The following is a 9,065-nucleotide window of genomic DNA, read 5'->3' as shown; positions in this document are numbered from 1 at the left end:
TTAAATAAAGGACTAAAGCAACCTAACGTGCTCCTTATAGTCCAAGGACTTTACATGTTCTGTGACTGACATAATAGAAAAACTTCTGATGCTCAACCAATTTCCCACCTTGCACCTTGTGTATGCTAACTCAACAGTTAGTTGACCCTGAACCCCCCCCCCCCCCCAAAAAAAAAAAAACTTATGTCTAGTGGCGATTTTAGGATGTAAATCTTGGTCAGACAAACTCAGTATTTTTTTGTATTTTTTAATGCATGACAAAGTCACTACACAAACCAATACATTAATTGCACTATAATTGTGAAGAAATGGTGCCCATAAACTGTTAGGTCCCTCACAAAGCTACCCCAACAGTAGTCCCAACATTTTACCGCTGCTACACCTGGCTATCCGGAGAGCCTTGTCTGGTAGGGAAACAGTTCATTCAACCTCATTTACTGCCTATAAAAAAAACAGCTGATATGGAAGACTTGCTTAAACACGTGGCTTCTACTGACAATTGAGACGTACACACTATTGCATTAGGGGACGACGAGTGGATGAGGCAATTCGTGATTTCTATTAAGATATTAATGAGCGACCTAGGACAGACGTAGTCAATATTACTATTTGTTCAGAACTTTTGAAATGTACAGCGACACAATTCAGAACATGGCCTGTTCTTACTGTATTATCCCCGTATGTCACTTATGCCTGAAGACCCCTCAAAATAAGGATTATTATGTTTCCAAGCCCTTCCAGAACCAATGCGTGTTAATGTTCAGGCGGAGTGTTGGGGCTCAAAACTCCCCTGTACAGAAGACGCCTTTGTCCAGTGACACTTATGTGTAATGAAACTGAGTCATGATCAAGTGCTAAAACAGACCTACAGCACTTGCTATAACATGCCCTTATGACATTTATAATTGAGTAATTGAGCTTGCCATGTTATTCACTCTCTGTGGCTTCCTCTTCACTCATATTATTGCGGTTTCCTTCCCTGCTGGTTAAATCAGCCTTCTGCAACTGTAGCGAAGGTTCAATAAGCAGAGGGAGGAGAGAAGCATAATGGTAGACCGTGCTGACGCTCTCAAACACACACATAGAGGGAGATATAATTGGAGGGAGTGAGCGGGGAGAAGAGAACGGAGTGTGTGTGAGGAGTTGATATCACGGGTTTAGGGAGGGATACAGTACTGTACAGTTGTCAGAGGGAGGATTCGGATTTCCGGTTAGCGGAACAGCATGATCTTAACCGCGGGTAGTGCCTCTTCAACCGAGGTGATCTCACCGACGACTGTGGATTGACAGACAGGCGCACAGAGAAACACACCGAGGACACATTTACCTCAGAAAGAGTGTGAGGGTTTGTTTGTGTGTTGGTGTAACCACATGAGCTCATTGCTTGCCCATGTGTCCTGACTGGGTTCGACTTCTCTGCCCGTGATAACATCCAAACGGGTATGTTTATGTGTTGTTGTTTGTCTCAGCTCTCTGAAAACGAATGACATTTGTGTATTAAGATGGAATGGAAATGTAGGGCAAGGTTCACGGGTGTTGTTCTTATCCTAGATGAAACGAAAAGTATTCTCATCACTTATTAATGTTGTAGGTCTACTGGCAACATCTATCTGGGGCCTCTAAGATAAAATCAACTATTGGGAAACGTCTGAGACGTGTGTAGGCTCAACTGTACAGTGTACACTTTATGGAAAGAGAGGGGAGAAGTTGTGGATTGTCTAGAGAAGGATCCCTTACATGGGTTCGTTTTTGGCCACAACACAAGTTCTGGTCACAACAGTTAATAACGGTTAATTAACACCCGACCAATGTTCTACTCTAGGTTATACGTTCTGCCAAGACCTGTAAACGATTATTATCCGCTGTATAATATTGATTTTGATGTATGTGCCAGCGACTATTTGTGGATAGTATTCCAATCACGCCACAGTCTCTGGCAGGGCTCAAGCCCAGATATGCGTGACAGAGTAAATTGTGTCAAGCGCAGCTGGAAAGATGGAAAGAGCAGAGAAATGTGCAAGAGTGTGATTCGGTGCGTAAGCGATCTGTCTTTTCCTGTTTGCTAAACTGCCATTGTTATAACGGACACCAGCAGTTCGCCACGTGCCCTGAGCATGCAGGAGAGAAAGGTGCACAAAAAACCCACAGGCGCATGTTGGCTCCCTTTTGGCGTTTTTCTTAATGTAGCATACATTTGTTTGTAAATCACCACAAATAAAAAGTAACTTTTTTTCATAGGGTGTTTGACAATATGTCTGGTGTTATTCTTGGAAAGTAGACTAGATTCAGGCTACCCATTGAAATTAATTGGATGACAATGTTTGCAGGCAATTCATCAACGTCAAACAGGTGTGTGAAATCGTTTTCATTATAGTTTATACCCATTTAGGTTTATTTAATTTCTTCGTGGATCATGCCTCCCTCGGAGCACATTGACACTCTCCCATGCTCTCTTTAATCCCCTTTTACATTTTTGTTCTTCTTCCTGCGTCCCCTTCCATATTTAGTGCGAATCTTTTTCATCCGCGTGCCCATCTCGCGCTCTCCCTCCGCGGAAGATGAATGGCGGTTCTCTGTGCGTTTGCGCTCCCCAGAAGAGTTCCAAGATAGCGGTGCCACAGCACAGACGGATTATCCTCGTGTGTAATCCGCGTTTGGTTGCGCTGTCATTTAAAATAACTCAGTTAAAAGAGCTGCTTTAATGAGATGCCCTCCTTTGTCTCTCTCCAGCTCTTCTCTCTTTCCTCATACCGTCTTCCTTTGCTCATTTAACTTCTAAGGGCTCTGTATATTTTTTTTGTGGTGATTTAGATGCCTCACCTTAACCGTGTGGTAAGATTATGATGATGACGCCAACGGGTAAATTATCACCACAGGTAGTGCTGAGCAGTTATGATGGGACTGCAGTTCATCATCTAAACCCAACTCTTCAAACCACACAGGTAGCAGAACTAGTTAAAAGCTTAAACAGCATAACTACAGTAGAACCAGTTATGATCCAACAGAACAGAATAACCAGTTAAAAGCTTCAACAGTAGAACCAGTTGGAACAGTAGAACCAGTTAAACGCTTCAACAGTAGAACCAGATAAAAGCTTGGAACAAGTTAAAAGCTTGGAACAGTACAACAAGTTAAAAGCTTGGAACAGTAGAACAAGTTAAAAGCTTGGAACAGTAGAACCAGTTAAAAGCTTGGAACAGTAGAACCAGTTAAGAGCTGGAACAGTAGAACAAGTTAAAAGCTTGGAACTGTAGAACCAGATAAAAGCTTGGAACAGTAGAACCAGATAAAAGCTTTGAACAGTAGAACCAGTTAAAAGCTTGGAACAGTAGAACCAGTTAAGGGCTTCAACAGTAGAACCAGTTAAACGCTTTGAACAGTAGAACCAGTTAAACGCATGGAACAGTAGAACCAGTTAAGGGCTTCAACAGTAGAACCAGTTAAGGGCTTCAACAGTAGAACCAGTTAAACGCTTTGAACAGTAGAACCAGTTAAACGCTTTGAACAGTAGAACCAGTTAAACGCATGGAACAGTAGAACCAGTTAAGGGCTTCAACAGTAGAACCAGTTAAAAGCTTTGAACAGTAGAACCAGTTAAAAGCTTTGAACAGTAGAACCAGTTAAGGGCTTCAACAGTAGAACAAGTTAAGGGCTTCAACAGTAGAACCAGTTAAAAGCTTTGAACAGTAGAACCAGTTAAACGCATGGAACAGTAGAACCAGTTAAGGGCTTCAACAGTAGAACAAGTTAAAAGCTTTGAACAGTAGAACCAGTTAAACGCATGGAACAGTAGAACCAGTAAAGGTCTTCAACAGTAGAACCAGTTAAAAGCTTTGAACAGTAGAACCAGTTAAACGCATGGAACAGTAGAACCAGTTAAACGCTTTGAACAGTAGAACCAGTTAAACGCTTTGAACAGTAGAACCGCATGGAACAGTAGAACCAGTTAAACGCTTTGAACAGTAGAACCAGTTAAACGCTTTGAACAGTAGAACCAGTTAAACGCATGGAACAGTAGAACCAGTAAAGGTCTTCAACAGTAGAACCAGTTAAAAGCTTTGAACAGTAGAACCAGTTAAACGCATGGAACAGTAGAACCAGTTAAACGCTTTGAACAGTAGAACCAGTTAAACGCATGGAACAGTAGAACCAGTTAAGGGCTTCAACAGTAGAACCAGTTAAGGGCTTCAACAGTAGAACCAGTTAAACGCTTTGAACAGTAGAACCAGTTAAACGCTTTGAACAGTAGAACCAGTTAAACGCATGGAACAGTAGAACCAGTTAAGGGCTTCAACAGTAGAACCAGTTAAAAGCTTTGAACAGTAGAACCAGTTAAAAGCTTTGAACAGTAGAACCAGTTAAGGGCTTCAACAGTAGAACAAGTTAAAAGCTTTGAACAGTAGAACCAGTTAAACGCATGGAACAGTAGAACCAGTTAAGGGCTTCAACAGTAGAACAAGTTAAGGGCTTCAACAGTAGAACCAGTTAAAAGCTTTGAACAGTAGAACCAGTTAAACGCATGGAACAGTAGAACCAGTTAAACGCATGGAACAGTAGAACCAGTTAAAAGCTTTGAACAGTAGAACCAGTTAAAAGCTTTGAACAGTAGAACCAGTTAAACATTTTGAACAGTAGAACCAGTTAAAAGCTTTGAACAGTAGAACCAGTTAAACGCTTTGAACAGTAGAACCAGTTAAAAGCTTTGAACAGTAGAACCAGTTAAACGCTTTGAACAGTAGAACCAGTTAAACGCATGGAACAGTAGAACCAGTTAAGGGCTTCAACAGTAGAACCAGTTAAGGGCTTCAACAGTAGAACCAGTTAAACGCTTTGAACAGTAGAACCAGTTAAACGCTTTGAACAGTAGAACCAGTTAAACGCATGGAACAGTAGAACCAGTTAAGGGCTTCAACAGTAGAACCAGTTAAAAGCTTTGAACAGTAGAACCAGTTAAAAGCTTTGAACAGTAGAACCAGTTAAGGGCTTCAACAGTAGAACCAGTTAAAAGCTTTGAACAGTAGAACCAGTTAAACGCATGGAACAGTAGAACCAGTTAAGGGCTTCAACAGTAGAACAAGTTAAGGGCTTCAACAGTAGAACCAGTTAAAAGCTTTGAACAGTAGAACCAGTTAAACGCATGGAACAGTAGAACCAGTTAAACGCATGGAACAGTAGAACCAGTTAAAAGCTTTGAACAGTAGAACCAGTTAAAAGCTTTGAACAGTAGAACCAGTTAAACATTTTGAACAGTAGAACCAGTTAAAAGCTTTGAACAGTAGAACCAGTTAAACGCTTTGAACAGTAGAACCAGTTAAAAGCTTTGAACAGTAGAACCAGTTAAACGCATGGAACAGTAGAACCAGTTAAGGGCTTCAACAGTAGAACCAGTTAAAAGCTTTGAACAGTAGAACCAGTTAAAAGCTTTGAACCGTAGAACCAGTTAAACGCTTTGAACAGTAGAACCAGTTAAAAGCTTTGACCAGTAGAACCAGTTAAACGCTTTGAACAGTAGAACCAGTTAAAAGCTTTGAACAGTAGAACCAGTTAAACGCATGGAACAGTAGAACCAGTTAAACGCATGGAACAGTAGAACCAGTTAAAAGCTTTGAACAGTAGAACCAGTTAAACGTTTTGAACAGTAGAACCAGTTAAAAGCTTTGAACAGTAGAACCAGTTAAACGCTTTGAACAGTAGAACCAGTTAAAAGCTTTGAACAGTAGAACCAGTTAAACATGGAACAGTAGAACCAGTTAAGGGAACAGTAGAACCAGTTAAAAGCTTTGAACAGTACAACAAGTTAAAAGCTTGGAACAGTAGAACCAGTTAAACGCTTTGAACAGTAGAACCAGTTAAAAGCTTTGACCAGTAGAACCAGTTAAACGCTTTGAACAGTAGAACCAGTTAAACGCTTTGAACAGTAGAACCAGTTAAAAGCTTTGAACAGTAGAACCAGTTAAAAGCTTTGAACAGTAGAACCAGTTAAAAGCTTTGAACAGTAGAACCAGTTAAACGCTTTGAACAGTAGAACCAGTTAAGGGCTTCAACAGTAGAACCAGTTAAAAGCTTTGAACAGTAGAACCAGTTAAAAGGGCTTCAACAGTAGAACCAGTTAAGGGCTTCAACAGTAGAACCAGTTAAAAGCTTGGAACAGTAGAACCAGTTAAAAGCTTTGAACAGTAGAACCAGTTAAAAGCTTTGAACAGTAGAACCAGTTAAATGCTTTGAACAGTAGAACCAGTTAAGGGCTTCAACAGTAGAACCAGTTAAAAACTTGTCTCCTCCTGCACTACTTGAACCTTAATGTTCTCCCTTTGTGTTAGCAGACAGTGTGTTTAATACAAGCCTAGGGGACAGAGTATGTTTGTAGTTTATCTGTGTGTTCTAATAACGGAAGCAGTCTCTTTTACAGGATTAGTGGAAAATGTGGTTGGACTACTTTATGGGAAAAGCATTCTCAGCAGGGGACATTCTTCTGCTGCTAGAGCAATAAGAGAAGTGAACAGAAGGACCCCACTACCATCTGTCTACACAAGGGGAGAACGACTGCACCCTCATAGAAGCCACAGAAGTTAAAGGCTGACTAGGCATTGTTTGCAGAACACAGGATCCCCCATTATAGTAAATGGGAAAATGGCGATCTTCATGTAAATAAAACATGTTTTTAAAGAAAATAATGGTAACAATATAATTGCTTCTAATACACCAGATGTATGTCCTGGAAACTATTAATTTAAAATCGCACTCAGAAGAAATAACGATAATTTATTTGCTAATGGCAGCCTGCAGTACCCCAGTCGACCTGACTCAGTGAGAGGGGCAGCACTGAGCTGGCCTGCAACATCACTTCCTGGAGTAACTCAAACTGCATTTTATGTACAGTTGAAATCGGAAGTTTAAATACACCTAAGCCAAATACATTTAAACTAAGTTTTTCAACAATTTCTAGTAAAAATTCCCTGACATTTAATCACCACTTTATTTTAAGAATTGAAATGTCAGAATAGTAGCTCAGTTTAGAGATCACCACTTTATTTTAAGAATGTGAAATGTCAGAATATTATAGTAGAGAATGATTTTATTTCTTTCATCACATTCCCAGGGGGTCAGAAGTTTACATACACTCAATTAGTATTCTGTAGCAATGCCTTTAAATTGTTTAACTTAGGTCAAAACGTTTCAGGTAGCCTTCCACAAGCTTCCCACAATAAGTTGGGTGAATTTTGGCCCATTCCTCCTGACAGAGGAGGTTTAACTGAGTCATGTTTGTAGGCCTCCTTGCTCGCACATGCTTTTTCAGTTCTGCCCACACATTTTCTATAGGATTGAGGTCAGGGTTTTGTGTTGGCCACTCCAATACCTTGACTTTGTTGTCCTTAAGCCATTTTGCCACAATTTTGGAAGTATGCTTGGGGTCATTGTCCATTTGGAAGATACATTTGCGTCCAAGCTTTAACTTCCTGACTGATGTCTTGAGAGGTTGCTTCAATATATACACATATTTTCCCTTCCACATGCTGCCATCTATTTTGTGAAGTGCACCAGTCCCTCCTGCAGCAAAACACCCCCCCCCACAACATGATGTTGCCACCCCCGTGCTTCATGGTTGGGATAGTGTTCTTCGGCTTGCAAGCCTTCCCCTTTTTCCTCCAAACATAACGATGGTCATTATGGCTAAACAGTTCTATTTTTGTTTCATCCGACCAGAGGACATTTCTCCAAAAAGTACGATATTTGTCCCCATGTGCAGTTGCAGTCTGGCTTTTTTTTATGGCCGTTTTGGAACAGTTGCTTCTTCCTTGCTAAGTGGCCTTTAGTTTACATACACTTAGGTTGGAGTCATTAAAACTAGTTTTTCAACCACTCCATAAATGTCATGTTAAGAAACTATAGTTTTGGTAAGTGACACAAGTCATTTTTCCAACAATTGTTTACAGACAGATTATTTCACTTATAATTCACTGTATCACAATTCCAGAAGTGGGAAGGTTGTGGAAGGCTACCTGAAACGTTTGACCCAAGTTAAACAATTTAATGGCAATGCTATCAAATACTAACTGAGTGTATGTAAACTTATGACACACTGGGAATGTGATGAAATAAATCAAATCTGAAATAAATCATTCTCTCTAGTATTATTCTGACATTTCACATTCTTAAAATTAAGTGGTGATCCTAACTGACCTAAGACAGGGAATTTTTAATAGGATTAAATGTCAGGAATTGTGAATAAACTGAGTTGAAATGTATTTGGCTAAGGTGTATGTAAACTTCAGACTTCGACTGTGTAACATTAAATAGAGTGGTTGGTTGTTTAGCTTTGTGTGCACAACTATGGGGCAAAACAGATGGGGCTGCATTAGATCGTTGACAACATCTAAACTATATTTAGTCTCCAATGTTTATTGAAAGCAAAAATGAAATTGCACAGTGAGCACTTGTCTCTCAAAGACATCGTTACAGTTGATGGTTAGTTACCTAGTGGATTTTAGCTAAATTAGCATAGATGTGACATCACTGTCAAAACACCTCAAAACAAGACATGGTATCAAGAACAAGATAAAACTAACTGAAACGAGCCACTTACGATTCCCCACATGGAGTTTATTGTCATTGCTGCTAGCTATCTGGCCATCCAGAATCACAACACACGGCCTTCTGCCCCATTGAAGCATGTGCATTGTTTTTTGTGACATTCTCAGCTAACCCGTCTATAAATATTGTACCTAATATCCGATTTGGACTTCAATTTTTTAGCAATGAGGAATCCAAAGAAATTGTCAAAAGCCAACCGCAGAACCACACCCCACGCCAATTCCACCTCAACATCAAGAATGTAGTATGGGGCTGTGGCTCCGAGTATTGTTTCTTCATCCTATGGAATGTATTCTCAGTGATTTTGGTGACGTTTTTTCCCCTGTTCAGAGAAATTAGTAATTGAAGTTGTTGGGTTTATGTCCCTTCCTACATCCGGATATTACCACGTTCTTACCAGTAGATGGTGCTGTTCCTGCTAGTAACTTTTTTTCTTTCTTAGGATCCCCCACATTTTAAAGGGGTAGTTCACC

General features: G+C 40.2%; 1 protein-coding gene across 1 annotated transcript in view; it reads left to right on the top strand.

The window, feature by feature from the left end:
• Positions 1–1,102: 1,102 nt before the first annotated feature.
• Positions 1,103–9,065, top strand: part of LOC124012260 (raftlin-like) — a 56,094-nt gene continuing 48,131 nt past the window's right edge. The window contains exon 1 of the mRNA XM_046325731.1: positions 1,103–1,440. The gene's annotated coding sequence lies outside the window, so the exon portion shown is untranslated. The remainder of the gene's footprint in view (positions 1,441–9,065) is intronic.

Source organism: Oncorhynchus gorbuscha, linkage group LG24, assembly GCF_021184085.1.
Source record: "Oncorhynchus gorbuscha isolate QuinsamMale2020 ecotype Even-year linkage group LG24, OgorEven_v1.0, whole genome shotgun sequence".
Lineage (NCBI taxonomy): Eukaryota > Metazoa > Chordata > Actinopteri > Salmoniformes > Salmonidae > Oncorhynchus > Oncorhynchus gorbuscha.
This window is presented reverse-complemented; position numbering and strand designations above follow the sequence as displayed.